The sequence below is a fragment of the Saccoglossus kowalevskii genome, chromosome 15 (genome assembly GCF_978046115.1).
Source record: "Saccoglossus kowalevskii chromosome 15, keSacKowa6.1, whole genome shotgun sequence".
NCBI lineage: Eukaryota > Metazoa > Hemichordata > Enteropneusta > Harrimaniidae > Saccoglossus > Saccoglossus kowalevskii.
Genome location: NC_140655.1, coordinates 20762432 through 20779446, shown reverse-complemented (window position 1 = coordinate 20779446; position 17015 = coordinate 20762432). Strand labels below are relative to the sequence as shown.

Here is a 17015-nt window from a genome sequence, read left to right as displayed (position 1 = left end):
AGGGTCTGAACACTGGTCACCAGGGCTTACGCACATGTTAATCTGGATTCTAAAAAGTAAAATCAAAGTATTTGAGTAAAAATTTTCTGAATTCAAACCAACTACCATTCACTTTGGTTAATAAAATACGACGTGGCAGTTAATTTAACGAGTTTTCCTTCATGATATGCTAATTATATTTATACAAACAAACATCACATTTCACTTTTCCTAGCAAAATCGATGGAATGTTCGATAATAACTTAACCGTGGCTGGCAAGTGGGGGTAAGTCAATGTTGATTTTCAAAGGCCAAGAATGTAAATATTAATATCTGAGATGGTCTCGTAAAGTAGAAAGTCAACAGTCATGGGAGATATTTTTGTCTATATCACATATCCCATTTAAATTTACAAACCAGCTCTTTGTAAAATGTAAATAACGCAAAGATATTTTAATTGGAGTTTCTTTTCTATGAGGTCGTGACTGGTACATACTCGAATGTATGAACGGTATTATTTCTGCTGAGTTTATACGCGACAACCTATGGCGCAGTGATACTGGGATGCTGCTATACAGATTCTATGGAAATAAATATAATCTGTTAAAATCTTAACATTGACCATGGTGGAATGGTTATTCTGGGTAAATTGCAAGTGTTTTAATAACACAATTTTTTTAATCGTCAATGGAGACTGTTGATATTTGGAATATAGTTTTATTAAATTGTATTCAGTTTTTCCCAGATAAAAGTGTTACAGTGTTTGAAAACGTAAAATTATCTTGCACCAATATATTAATATTGAATTCAAGTTGACTTCTTAAACTGTGATATGAGTAAAGAGATCGCACGTGCCCCAAAACGCACACTTGCAGCCTTTAATAAGTGCGAGTCAGCGTTGATTCGATGTGATGCGTTTGTTCAGATTGATGGCAATTGAAAAATAAAATTAAAAAAAAACATCTCGATTACTTAGGTATGTCCTTGTAAACCTGGTTACATAATTTGATGAAGGTTATTCCAACCATCATATTATGTCATACGATGTATTTATAATTTCGTGAAACCTTGCCCTGTCACGTAGATATTCAGATTTAAACAACAAATCTGGGTTTATATTCTTGCTATGTTAAAAACAAAATATGTTTATACACCTTAAGTTCAAACAGCGTTAATGTTCACTTTATATGGGTGATATTCAAGCAGCGAACACCATGTAATATCAAATTCGATTAGCAAGGTCAAACGTGCCAATTGTCTAGTTTCTGATCGCATATTAATTGATACAGATATCCGAATGCTGGTCAAGATGATCTCGTTTTATCCTACAACGCTTGAAGCTTGTCAGTTGGTGACTTTGAATCTGTACTTGATTGTGTCTTTGGAAAAACACATCTAATTGTCAAACCACCCTTTATCCAAACATTAGTCAACCGGGAAAGCTTAAAGTGTTATGTGCGGTCACGCTAAAAGAGACGTATTGTATACTTTCGTGAGGGGTTCTGAAGGTTAACGCGACCCAACGCTGGTAACTGGAATGCATGTGAACTTTACGTTCTAATTCTACGTCGATGGGGGTGCATTCGATCGTCGCATTGTGCAACAATGTTAAACATGTTTTACACAGTTAATGTTATTTTAACCTATGCACGTATGCGCATGTCCTGGTGCGCGTTTTGAGAATTATCTGGGGGAGACTAATGCAAAATATGTCTACAACGATTATATTATAACATGCTGATAAAATGATTGAAAATTTATTGTATATGTTACGTGGTTTTAATTTACCAAATGTCGCCTATCAGTGAAATTAAAACCAAGTGGGAAAATGAATGTGTTTACAGTGAAACGATCGATACGTGGTCCAATGACGGGGTGAATCGTAAACTATGCAAGGTCACCATTTGATTTCGCATATTCAATAGTAATAGTGTTGTTTGTAATTGCACGAATCCAACACATTAGTTGCCGTCGTCAAATTTATTTGCCAGTCTATAAAAATTGATGATTCATTGAATGAATGTGACACAGTGATATTTTGAGTTTTATAAAACAAAGATGGCGCGTGTCGGAGTACGCAAACAACCATGCCAGACCACGGATTCAAATGACTTTCAAATCATAAGACATTGTCATGCCATAAGCATAACTTTGAAATGTTAAAAAAACAAATTAATTTAACCCGACCTGAATTCCACTCATCTCGTTACAAATAAGATACGTTCCGGTAGAACCTTATTCAATTCACCCTATCGCAGTTCGGGTAACATGCAGCCGCATGTGGTATGATGGTTTTGTTTTTTCAACTGGTAAAATTTGCAAACTGACACTCAACTGAACGCCCGTAATCCGTGCAAAATGCTCCATGACACGATCGACAAGGACAACGGCCCTTTTTGTGTGTTACAATAAACAATGTTTTATAATAAATAAATGTAGTAACGTCAATGAATTCAGTATGCCCTTTATAATATTCACTGATTATGTCTGCATTTTAAATAATACGTGCTGTTTAACTGTTACACATACCTTATTCCAAGAATTAGCAAAGCTGTTAACTAATCATTAAACTCCAAATTTAAAATGTACGTTTCTGACACGCATATACGCGCAATAAAACTACAAGAATGAGGGCAACATGAAAACAAAATCTCTTGATTCTGTCAATTAATAGTATAATTCAATCAACTGTTACAATCGCGTGAAAAAAGTATTTATCGCATTTCCCTTGTGACACAAATAAATAGCTATTAAATTGATTAGTTGTTTAAAGATTTTAAACGCGTACACGAACACCTGGATATTGACCACGTTAATGAGAACCTGCTGTGTATTTATAGGACATACTTATAAATGTCCATGGCAACTGTTTTTGTCTTTGATTCCCAGCAACTATGACGGGGAGCGCTGAGCAAAGAGAAATAAAAAAAGATAGGAATGATGGCGTTAGGACATATCTTCAAACGTTTATTGTCTCGCACTATATTTTAATATATTTGCACGAAATAAAATCGATTATTTTCACTCTCGTTAAAAGTAATCATATGTTAATACATACAATTAAATATGCAGATTTGATCTTTTCTCATTATTATCACTTTTTCACAAAACCTTAAAAAGCTTCATCTTATAGAATCTTTTTTTCAGTAAACATATATAACAAAATTCGTTTTTGTGTGGGAAAATCTTTTGTATACGAACACCTAATTACACGAAGAACATAGAATACTTTCCCGGGATATTTGAAACCGAAATTGTCATCTAACTGTAAATCTGTCGCTGACTGTCTCTTAAGTTGAAATGACAACTCGTGGTTTAAAATACCCCAGAAAAGTGTTCTATGTTCTTCGTAGAACTAGGTGTTGGCATGCAAAGAATTTTTGTCACACGACAAATTCGCCTGAATTTTGTAGCGATTGGCCTGACGTTTCCCAAATGGATCATTTGGCTGTGAAAGATTGGTATGTTTTTCGTGATTTGTAGGAATCCGAAAAAAACATGTCTCTTATTTTAATCAGTTTCATGCCGTATTCAAGATGGTGGCCTTCATATAGTAAATATCGGTAAATTAGTCGCATTTATTTTATTATCATCTGTACACCAACGTAACTGTGGTCTTGTACTGTTACAGTCATTCAAAAAATGTCGATACGACAGTGCTGATCGTTAACAATGATTTCCACAATGCAGTATGCACATTTGACTGGTAACGAAATGCGAATATGATACGTTTAGGCAACACGGGTTTGTATTGAAAATGAAATTGTATACTGCCGAGCAAATAACTGACTTCGATATACTCCGCGGTACGAAAGATCCTGTTTAATCCTGTTATATGATATCGATGGCGAATGCATGGCCGACGAAATGGTACACCAACAAGGAGATATACCTACTCGAGTGAGTCAAAAATAAAATAGAATAGAATAATAAAAATAAAATAAAATAAAATAAAATAGAATAATAGTACGCAAGGCACACAGTGTGTAACAGGTCGTTTTGAGTCTTGTTTCAATTTAAGGTCAGTGAATTTAAAATGCGCGTGACCTATTTCATGTTCTATTGAAATATTACGAAATTCAACAAACAAGTTTGAGTATAGCCCTACGTGATCTGTTACTATTGTGTATATCTAATTGTTGTTCACTGACATTGATAATTAACTCATTACGCCGTGTACAATGTATAGGTTGACAATATTGTATTTCTTTTCTTTTTTAGTAAAAGTGGTATAAATTGACGTTTCGACAACACTCCGAGTCACGCATGTTTGAATCCAGAAACTAACTTTATTATTTCCCTCATAATTAAATAAGTCCTTAACACTAGTAATGAAATGTACACACAGATAACTGATATTTTTCAATCTATGCCACAATCGATGTAATTACACATCTACTGCATTTATTTAGTACTACACATGACGGCTTTTTATTTTGACCAAATCAGACTAAGATGGTACAGCAAGCAAACAAACTGATTGTTTTTGTTGTTTGCGCCTGTGGTGCCTAACCCTTCTTCTATAAGATATATGATTACAAGTGGTCGCGCAGTACACATTCGAATGTCGTCCACGTGCGTGGTATACGTCACATGTAGACCGTATTGAACACAGCGCGGCGCGAACACTTTGGCGCTTTCAGAGTTTTGCCGGGATTGTAGATAAAATAGATGAATGGTTTTAAAGCAAATCTACGAAGATCGTTCTCGTCTTTATAATGAAGTATGTATTAATTTACACCGTGTTTCAAATAGGGTTATTCCCGGTGGAGGCTGTTATTCATTATATATCCTGGGACTAAACTACGCATGATCTCAAGAACTCTCCTAAAGAGGGCGATATCACTCATATTGTGCAATACATGTCTAAAGACATGTTATGTTTGTTTGCGATAAAGAACTGAGTTAAATATTTGAGGCAACTCTCCGTGAATCGTGGATTGGATTACGCTCTGTATAAAAATATTCTACACTATTCTGCTTTATGTTAAAATAAATAGATGCAATGTATGTACATTACGTATCATTTTTGAAACAGATTGAGGCGATTATTGGACGCGCGTTTTATAATTCGTGCTGTCTTTACAAATATTATTAATTATGCTGCGCATGTCTTCTGTAACTTGGTGTTATTGCGAATAATATATCCTTGTTATACGCTACAGCATGCCACATAAAACACATCGAATGTTCTTTTATCTCGCCATGAAAAGGTTTATTCAGGTGAAACAATTGCCTTGCAACCTGTTCGCAATGTGTAACCTCGTGTCGCTATCAGCAGTTATGATAATAGTACACTCTCTGATGAAAGCATGGAATGAGGATGAGTATCTGAAATCAATCAAGGAAAACCAATCACAAAGTAATTTCAATCAAGAAATGAAAGAACTCGACTTACGGATTTGGCAAACAATCACTATACGGTGGTGTCGCAGTCCACTGATTTAACTACTGGAGATAATAACGCAAACGGCGATGGCCAGATCTACATGGACGGGTCGTTACAATATACTAGTAGCTCCAACGTTACCGGATTGACACAAATGACGAGTGACCACACTTGCAAATGTACAGAATGTAGCTGAACGCTGACGACTTGCAACGACGGTCCAAGAGGACCCCACCCTTACGTAGGATTGTGTATAATAATACACCGATTATCAGCAGCCGGAGACGACCTCCCCAATGTGAATCGTGCGAAGCAATGAACTTTGACTTCTCGTATCGCCACGGAAACCGGATGATAAAGCTAGCATAGAACGCTGAAATGGATGATAGATTTCAAAGAATGTATAGTGCGTGTATTTCATCGTATGTCGATTTGTTTTCTCGTCACTAAATGCCTATTAAGTCAAACCTAGTGAAATAATCATTCCTACTAGTCTTGGGGAGATACTTGATAATTACATTATGTGATCACAATTCACTTTATGAGTGCTCTAATCACTGTGAAATAACACTGATGATAATAATATGACCACCCAAGCTTTAAGCCTGAATACTGATGACGAGCAGTAATGGCGTGACTTAATTGCTACGCAATGAGGTTCTCTGCATTCTACATCTGAGATGTTTTTTTTCTCGACATGTGTTTGGTGCAGGTAAATCGTAATAATGTCGGCTAAAAGCTGCACGTTTAAGTAAACAATTGCAAGCAATGTAAATTAGAGACGGGACTGTACATTCTGCTTCCAGTGCTACGATTATGGTAATATCACCTTTCAACGCAAATCATATATCTCCATAGTTATGTTGCAGTTTTAGTTAATATGAAATTCAGAATAATTATGAAAATAGTTATCCATAAAAGTTATTCATTCAATTCTTTGTGTCAATAAAGTCAATTATTTTAAACATAGTCAACTGCACTTCCACATACACAATAACGTGGTGTCAAATACCGTGCACAGAAACAAACCTAACATTTACAGATATAACTTTAAGATACAGATGATATCAAAACAATGATAATGCATATGCATAGATTAATATTGATGACATACGAATAATGAAATGTACATGCTTTTCTAGATCAGTGATCTCGGGTTGATATGTGACCCTACCAAAGATCACGTGACTGAGAGTGGAGATGTCGCTGAAATGTCACAGTACACGCTAAAGCAGGGTCACATAGTTAAGCTAAAAAGTTTTCGGAAATAAAGTAATATTTAAATAACACTACAATGTCATTCTCAACGCGGACACACAGAATCAAAATATGTGATTAGATTTCGTGTATTTGCATGAGTATATCAAAATAGAGAATATTATTGTAAATTTCGTCATATACAGAATATTGGTGCAAACATAATGCGGTCACTTGAAGGAAATAGATCATGAATCTCGGTAGTAAATCCCAACTTTGTAATATACATCAAACTGTCTTGGGTTGGGCTAATTGGATTGGACAATATTCACAGTCAGATTTAGCGGGGTTCTCAATCTTATTGTCAGTAATCTCGCTCTGTGAAATTTCCGAGAATTTTTTAAACTTGGATATGCCACATAACTGAGTCACATGTTTAGACTATTGCATCAACGTAGACAGTATTCACACACATTGGGTCGTGCCCGTTACTTGCCATCAATCAGATAACGCTATGGAAACCCGATAATCACTAAGGTAATGGATTTCTATGCCCTCAAGGCACCTAGCGTTATTACAACACTGTCAAGCATACAGTTATTATCTAAATAGTTTAGAGAAGTAATAACAAGCAAATAGATGACCATTTGAGATTGAAGCCTGGGAGGAAATCGTATAATAACAACTCGGCCAGGGTATTTCACTTTGCTTTTCCCAATCACATATGCAGCAATCGGATCAGTGGGCATAAGGTCTTGATTCTCAGATCTCATTAGTATTACGGCTCTACTTCGCTGGTCAAATCTTAATTGATCCTAAGATTGAGGTTATCTTGCGTGGAGACTAAAGAGTTTCTGCGATGCATATTATTATTTACTTTGATTTTCGCTGATCACTGACCTCCAAACAACACATTTATTTATGCATTTCTCGCGACTAAGAATAGGTGATGTGTTGAACAGAAATGTAGAACGCAAGACTTTGATACAATTCAAGCGGAAACGAAATGTGTACTTATCGTGCTACGTGATAGCTTTTTGCAAGGACGGGACCCTGCGGAAGAGGCGCCTTCGTTACTGTTTTACTGCTACTTAACTACTGATGTTGCGAGTGTGCTTCGGCAATAAAGCTCCTCAAAAAATACACCTTTATTTGCTGACATTCCTACTTACAATTTCTACTGCAGGGGACCTACTAACCACTGAAGAGAGGCATTTGAAACGCTCTACCTTTGAGCAAACACATTTATATCACACTGGGCAAATTACCTGCTGTATCGATTACCTGTTAAGTTAATGACTATGTGTGACCTTGTTAAGTATTATACGATCTCTCGATCAATGGCACCTGGATATGTTACAATTACACGTTTGTTTTATTTGAATAGCTTCTAACCTACTGGTTTATGAGCCATGCCGAACGCGATCAGTGGGGACACCTGGATTGTCGTAAAGGTAAAAGGTCACATTGTTCTTTGTAGTAAAATGTCGTATCGCTCTTTGCGCATATGGATCTGACAAATGTGAATATAGCAAAATTATGAAAATTCCTGAAAAGCATGTTAATGTGCGATGAGTGTGTAGTATGACGTCATACAAGTGAACCACTGAGCCAAACGCATCTAAATTTGAAGAAAGTCCTGGCGTACATAGCAATCGCATGTTACTAATATACTGTCGACACAACAGACCCATTTCCTTCATTATTATAAATATTTATAAATTTCAATGATAGTTTAATCCAACCAGCCAATCAACAAGCGCGGTGCGAAATGACGTTAAAATGTAAATCCTAATAGAACAACCAATCAGCGTCTCTTTCTTCCATCCGTTGAAACCAACTAATCTACTACTTGTAGAAACGGGCTATCCGTTCCCTCAGTTCTAAAGCAAGCATCGATTAGACACTGCTTTTATGGTGTTCACTCGTGAATATTCATATTACAATTGCCTCATCTGTTTATTTTACCAGATTATCCTTAGAGTGTAGCGGAAGCAAACACTCTTGCAGGCGAGTATGACCGAGTTGTAGGGGGTCACTTACTATGGTTCCGGTGAAACAGCAATTACGCTGCTGGTAAAGTCGAATGCAAATGCAGTGCTGGGTAAAAACAATTCTGGAAATTACTGCAGCATTCATGTAATAAGTTATAACTATTAAATTTTATTTTGGGTGGACTAATTTTGGCGTGTTGTCGCGTATTGGTGATTAGCAGCAAATTAGAGCCAGTGCATTTACCGAAATTTGCATAAATGACACACCTTCCACATCAGCCAATAATCGCGCTCAATACACGTGCGCCGCCGCCGCATTTTCCTTCCATGATGCGTCAACTGAAAGCTGGGAGATTAATTTGAAATGATGAAAATTTTCGCGGCAAAAAGCGCTAATAAGCAGATGAAAAATGTATATGTAAACTACTAGTATATGTATATATACTGATATTTCGTCGTTTTTGACTGTGTTAAATGCAAAGCTTGTAAAATACAGTGTTTGTTTACACGAATTGCGCATGGTGAATGTGAATATGTAGACAAAGACACTCGAAAATAAATAAACGTAGACGAAAATTATTTTGTTTTGAATAGTAAAATGGTGCCAACACTGTATTGGCTAGTATAGTTTCTCTAACACGGTGTGGATGATTCTGTAGAAGGGGTAGTCCGTTATTCTTGTTAACATAGCTGGATTACATTTATGAAAAACGTACTGTAAAATACTTTATTTTTGCTTGGAATTAATTTTCATTGTTTTCGCTGAAGGGACGATTTAGTGAAAATAAAATCAAGCAAATATACCTTTTCCCCTTTACTTTTCATTCGACTCATCGAAAATCAGTGAAAATAAATTCCATACAAAACACCCGAAATGTCTTTTCAGCGAAAATTATTTCCAGCTAAAATAAAGTATTTTACAGTAATTTGCAGAGACGAAACAAGAAACTATACGCCTCTCTAAAAAATACACTCTACCCAGTAAACAAAGAAAACCAGTTTTCTCCTGAAAATTCCGATCTGCCCACCGTGGGCTTAAATAACGACCTGTACGTAACGTCATTATGATATCTTCAAGAACAGTTTACATGTTCCTCGTTTTCAATTTGCTACTTGTTCGCGGATCAAATGTATTCCAGCGGGGGCTATCGGGGTCAAGAAGTCGCATAGTTACGTGGGAAGACGATGATGAGATTTATAAACAGTTACGGAATATGACACGGCAGAGTATTCAGAAATCTGCGGGGATCGTTACACAGTGCAGACCAAGTACGGATACCGCGGAGAAATTGCATAACTGCACAGCTCAGTGATTGAGTTGTGTATATATAGAGATCTCTGACGTCATTCCCGCGATCTCACCCACCGTAGCTTTTTACTCAAATGTGATTATCCCGATTGCAAGGGAGCTGATTTTTCGATCAAATTAAAGGGTGTTGAAAGTAACTGTGTACTGGTATTTAGTACAAGCGATTACAGTTGAAAATAGGATTTTAGTTTTGGCCTTAGAGGGCGCTCTATTCTACCTGGAAATCTTGTGACGCAGTTGGAAAAAGATTATCCATATCCGTATCAATCCGTAACGTACACATGTTGGAATGTATTAGGTCGGGTTTTCATTATGACACTGCCGAGAATATGAGGAGGGGTAATATACTGAGGTGAACAAACGCGTAAATTTGAGTGGTTGGTAGTTTAATACTTAAAGCGCGGTGGTCTTCGCGCAGCGCGTGTTCAAATTTCATGTAAATAAACAATGTATTTTACACTCGTTATATACGTCGCTATGAGTCCCATATCGAACAGGACGCGACACGACGACTACCGGCCTTTAATATATACCATAATGTTTGGCACGGGTCATATGTTCCCTGCTACTGCTAAACTTTGAAATACAAACCTCCTCTTTCTCAAACAAATTTACGCAAAAGGGGAGCCGTTTTGAGACACGTTTCCAGAGTTACAACATAATCATTATTTTAACATTACAATATGGATGGAAATCTGAATTTTACTAATATTGTTGTTTGATACAGCAGGATGAGGACCAAATTAGATTACGATATATCATAAACATCATAGTATTAGTTAAATGAAAAATACTTATACGCATGTGCAGTGATTTTATTGTACGTACCAAAAACAGCGCACTTGTATTATAGAGACAACGAATACTCAGTTGCCTGCTACAAGAACATCGATCATGATAAATTATAATCTATTGTATTCATCAACAAAAAATACTGCATCTTTAATAACGTGTATTATACTGTAAACAAACATAATTATTTAGCACCTATAAATTATATTTAAAAAAGTATACAAAGTATATAGCCTAGAGCGTGACGAGGGGGCGCCGTCACGGTCACGATGATGATTGTTGTGTTTTGTGGTGGATTTACTAGTACTGCTAATGATAGGATCATTATTTGATGTGTTGGTTACGAGTTCACTCTTATCGTCGCATAAATACAGATATTGAGGATTTTTCATCATAATTGTAGAAAAATATACCTAGTCTCAACATAGCGAAACCAGGGTATATTATGTTAGTTGGTTAAAAGTTTGGCCAAGTTGATCGTTCTAAGTAGTAATTGGTGGTGACCATTGGCGGATCGTTTTCATGGACACTCCGCATTTTATCAAATTTCTAAAATATGTCAACTAGAAAAAAATAGCCTTTTTAAGAAGAACACCAAAATTCCACATTTTAACTATTTTTGACAGATTTATACTATCACATATGCATTATTGTGCTATTTTATTTGGCATTGCAGAGGCAGATAGACTGCACAGATTTCGAGTATTCGAAACACGTGCCGGACGTATCATATCCATGCCTGACGTTTTCACTACAGACTTACCTCTGATGAGGTAGCTTGTTGCTACGAAGCTTATGCCATTTTTGTTTCAGTAAGTCAAAAGGGTGCTACCATTCGCTTATGTTTTAGAGCCAAAAGAGGTATCTGCGGAAATGTGTTCAAGAAAATGAAATGAATTAGCCTGCGTCAAAGAAAGAAGTTAAATCTTGCCATACTCGTGTACAAATCGATGGAAAGGCGGGCAAATGAATATTTAATAGACAACATCGGTACTGCCAATCAATTTATTTGTATTACGTTATATCAATTAGACACTACTAACACAAAACATGTTCACCGAAAATTTTAATTTCGAGGTTTTAAATATTACAAACATGTTAAAAAGTTAAGACATGTCCCGTAAAACCGAGAGCTAATCGAACGCTATGCATTCGTAACACTCAGTTTTCAAGTTTAATCGCCGGTGCTGGTAAAACGTCACAAATTTGAGAGAAACAATCGCGTGACAATGCCGTCTCTAATCCGTTATTATTAATGTTGGCTCAACTCTGTTGATTTATTTGCAACTTGAATTAACCCTTAACACCGAACTTACAATTATATAACTCTTGCGACGAAGCGCTTCTATGGCGTAAGATCGTTGAAAGTAAAGTGGGATTGTTTTATTATATTATTTTTTCTCCTGAATTCAACCACAGGCCAAAATTACATTGATGCCATAGAGAGTCGTCTTCCTTCCCAATTACGTCACAGACGTCGCCGTCGCTAGAGGGCGCTATATTCAGGAAAGTACAATGAACTATACATCGACATGGGTGAGAGATCAAATAAACAGTTGTCAACTAACCACCGATATAAATTACAACAACAAGATGTTAATGCTCGACGGCTAAATCAAAGTAGACGCGAAACACGTGGCGGTCCGATACTAACGACTTCGCGTGGAATGAAAACATTCCACACCAATCTCTTTCTACGATGACAGTGCCATTCGGGGTGGCAGGAAAAATAAACGAGACGGCTAATAACTGTCATCAGCGAGGTAAACAAGCATGTATCGTGACGCTAAGTAGTTCCGTCATATTGCCCGGATGTCAGTATGATTGATCGAAACGTGAAAGATTCTGTGACAGTTTACAGGTTATACCACAATTGAAAATAATTGGTGTGAATATTAATTCCTGAAAAAAAGTCTACTACATTTTTAATAGCGGTAACCAAGATTGTTTGTTAAAAGGATTTCAGTTTTTTGGCATAATATTATGCACCAAATCAATTCAGCGCCCATTATGTCAACAAGTTAAAAATGTGGAATGTTAGTAATGCAATTTGGTTTGACATAAAGGTTGGTTAACCCCATTGCGTTGTCTAATTTATGGGTTGTAAGAGCTAGTTAAAACTCGCGTGAATCGCATTGCCGTCCCCAACTACCTCAAACTGCAATGTAAAGCTGTGAGACGTGGTTATCCCTGTTGTCTCGATAACGTGCAGTTCTGAGTATGCCTCAGGCAGAATTTGAAACGAATAGAAAGATCTATGGTGAACAGTCACATTAGTTTCAAATGTAAGCATCACAGATTGCTAATACTTTTCGAATAAAAATTAATTTACGATAAATAAACTTCGCGCATGCATCGATTTTAGCAAATAAAGTTGGCCAGAACATTACAGATGTTAGAGTTTTTTATCAGACGTGCTTGTCAGCCGAATCACGTGATCTGCATTCAATCGGTGCAGTGAAGTGTAATGGCGAAAAGACTGAATAACCGCAATGTCATAAAATATTACTACAGTAAATTAATGTGTAAACCGCAACTTAGATGTCTCGCAAATTGTCAAACGGAGGAATGATGCAACATCAAACACAAAGGTTTGAAGTGACGTATGATGAAACAGCATAGTTCTACACTTTGCTGTGCAGTAAATGATAGTATTATAATAGTGTAATGAACATGCCTCTATACCAAGCAGTACAACCGAATGACGCCTTTGCGTGGATATGGTGAAATCGTGTGTTCGTTATCCCACACACCACTTCACATTTCCCAATTCTACCGCGACTTGCACAGATTGGCACATGTTTGTTCTTTAAAATATTCCCCGGGGTTACCGGGAATTCATATAATAAATTCTTACCTTAGATTCTGGGCTATGTCTCGATCACCGTCCCTTGTATTGTCACAAACTCCTACAGCGACCGTGGTGTAATATAACCTTGCTTCCAGCAGATAAACGCGGTCCGCAGCCAACTGTGTGAATATCCTTATTGACACAGGAGACTGAATTCGACACAAACAGAAAAAATACAGTCACGCGGACGATCATAAAAAACAAACCTTTTCCAAAGTTATCGAATTACCAATAATTCTTCACGGTTTGTTTAGTAGGAATTATATTGATGTCAGTTTTGATTCGATGAGTACGAGGCGAGGCGTACACTGCCCGTAAACGTAACTGAGCTTGTATCTAATACCACGCTGATTTGTTACGAACCCATGCTTATTTTTAGCTCAGCGGTCCGACTTGTTTATCTCATCATTGCAAAACGAAGGGTTTAAACACACGTACTAAAACTATGACGACGATAATTTTATTGGGCTCATATGAAGGACTCGGTAATAATATATTTTTTCTACTTTCACCCTGGAAAGATGTTTTATGTTGGGATGATGATAAAGCTAACTACTAGTCTGCTTCATTGTTGAACCCGTCGTAGTCCAGGCAATAATAAAGCATTGTAGACATCGCCTCGTATTTCAGCGTTATTTTACTTGATTGAACTAATTATATGTCTCAGTAATACACATAACAGGGGAGCCTTTTATAAAATATTCAATTGTGACTATAATCAATTCTGATTGTCTCAAATCAAGCTTAAAATCATGATTATCCAGAGACATACGTGTAGCGATCACATTTGGTTCCTATCGCTTAGGAATGATCTTGCAATATACTAGTTTAGGAGCAGTGGTAATTTGCCCATCGCGTGTGGTAGCTGCGTTCCTGTGGTTAATAATGGACTGTGCGGTAGAACTAGGTTACGAACAGTTTATAATTTGATAAGGCATTTTTTTAGCCTTCATGTCCCGCATTCCGATTTGGTTTTCGTTATAAAAAATGTCGAAAATTTCCATTCACAAAAATATGAGACTTGTGACACGTGGTATTTTGTTGTCCAGATACGTCACAAAGACCGCCACTTATTCAATCTTGTTTGCCAGCAGAGAACTAAGGAATAAAATAGGAGAGAAAAAAACACCACTACCTTAAGTTTACAATTACATTCATCTTTTTATTAATCTAAAATTCTGTAAAATTCCGCGATTAAGTTGCATGAGCTTAATCTTGTGCAAACTCCAAACGAGCGTACAAGTTACTGATCGTATACCATGCGCACTAGAAACCAGCAAATTATTGATATCTGACGCTGAATGTTTCTGCTTGTGTACTTGCTTCCATTTGATAAAACACAGGGGCCAGACCAGCCGTCATATGAGTGCCCGTCCACTCGATGTCAGCTCTGTGCTACGCAGGTACGACTGGATTACATCTACCAAACAGTTCGATCCATTAACAACAATTTCCCGTACACGGACAATTAGTTGGTGACGATAGCGAAAAGAAGAAGACCTACGCGATTCCGAAATTCATCATGTCAACTGTTGACAACAATCCAATATCTCACCAGATTTGATTGCAGACTTGACCCAGTTAAGGGTTTCAAGGCAAAACGGCGCGGACGAGAAAAAGTAGTAGATTTCCTATTTCCCAGTATGGAAATTCTAGAGAACCATTCTGCGTTTAGAAAAAAACTTGCGCATTTTGTAAGTTGAGAAAAGGTGGATTCTGGAAAATTTTAGCTGCGGTTCTGATTTTTTTTCAGCAGCAGTATCAGGCGTTGACCATTGGAAACTGTCGGCGTAAAATATAGTTGAAACAATCACGCAAATTATTTTTGTTACTTCACTTATTTTTAAGCTGTTTTTTTCTCTGAATGGTGTTGTTGTAAACTTTTGTCACTTTTCTTGGAGGATTTTTATACTCCACTTGATTCAGTTCTTTCCGGTCCACAGTATACGATTAATTGTCAACCATATCTAAACAGCTCATAACAAGTAAGGTCGTTTACATATTTATTGGGGACGTACTGAGTTCATACCATTTGAAATCAAACATACGCATAGCGTCATACCAATTTCCACGATAACGCCAGTTTTAGCCTGTTTTTGTCTCGTTCCAGAAAGCGTGACTGACGTACAGCTATGAGATACCAGAGATAGCATGCTTTTAAACTCTTAAGAATCTCCATAAAAATTCCATCTAATGACGATTTAGAACTGGTGATTTACGGCCGCACATAAATTTTAATACGGTACTATTTCCTAGTTATGTCACGGCCACCGGCACTCAGGCCTTGGTTACAGTCAACGTTTTACACCTAATGTAAGATTACAGAAGGCTAGTTTCTGACCTATTTATTTAAAATTCGATAAGCGAAATCTGGAAAGATTGTCCGAGATTTATTTCGCAACTGTGCCTAATAGTTTGGTTGGATTCTAACCTTCTGCTCCTCAGTCTATGATGAAAAGCACGACCGCTGACGGAACTGACTGAACTGAAGCCGAGCCTCGTTTTCCGGTCTGACTACCGGTGACGTCATGGTATCTGCCGATACAACTTTTAAACCAATCAGTGCTTGCCCCGAACTGCGCGTTAACGCAACACTCATTGAGGGTATTACGTCATCATTGGAAGAAAGTCACGTTCACAAATTAAAAGTCACGTCATCAATGTATTGATAGAATTACTTCCATCCTGTAGTAGTCATGACTACCATTAAAACAGCAGATTAGATTTCTTTGACTCTTACTATATGTTGTTGTTGTTGTTTGATCAAATTACAATTAGTTATTTTATGAGTACTGATAATTGTGACGTACATTCTACCATGGCTATTCGCCCTCCACCAATCAGATCGACGGATTCACGATTTATATTCTCTGTATAAATTGAGAGAAGTTAGTGAGAGCATGGGTTTGTCTGATCTTGATTGACAGGAGATCGTCAAAAGGACACACATGATTGGTTAATCTAATGCAACATTTTATTATTGGAGGGCGCATAGCCATGTTAGAAGCCGGTTATAAAATGACACGCCTTTTATACATCATGGTTTTGAAGTCAGTCTCGCTCCGCGCTCGTGACTTCAAAATCATGTATAAAGGGCGTGTCATTTGTAACCTATACATATTAAGCAATTTTTATGAGTCATACTATTTATACTTTATGAAATAATACTTTATCATTTCCTCCATACCCGAAATTTAATGAATTGTGGTCATAATAAAAATTATAACACTTTTGAAACACGCAAACTGAACACGTAGTGTGGGTGGGCCAAACGTTTGCTATACACGACTGTAATACACGAAGTACGAGCTGGAGCGTTTTGCTGCCACTAGAGGCGCGACAATTCTAAAAAATAATCCGTGATAATAATATAAACACTTTGAATTGAAATATTATCAATTCCAGTATAAACCTTCCATATACTGTATACTAAGGTTTCATCGGTGTGCATTTACATTGACATTATATCATTTTTTATAAAAAAAAAAATTTCATATTACAAAT

The 17015-nt window shown here is 36.8% G+C and overlaps 1 protein-coding gene across 1 annotated transcript in view; it reads right to left on the bottom strand.

The window, feature by feature from the left end:
• Nucleotides 1-13641, bottom strand: part of LOC100367426 (neprilysin-1-like) — a 46498-nt gene extending 32857 nt beyond the window's left edge. The window contains exon 1 of the mRNA XM_085490543.1: nucleotides 13518-13641. The gene's annotated coding sequence lies outside the window, so the exon portion shown is untranslated. The remainder of the gene's footprint in view (nucleotides 1-13517) is intronic.
• Nucleotides 13642-17015: the final 3374 nt, after the last annotated feature.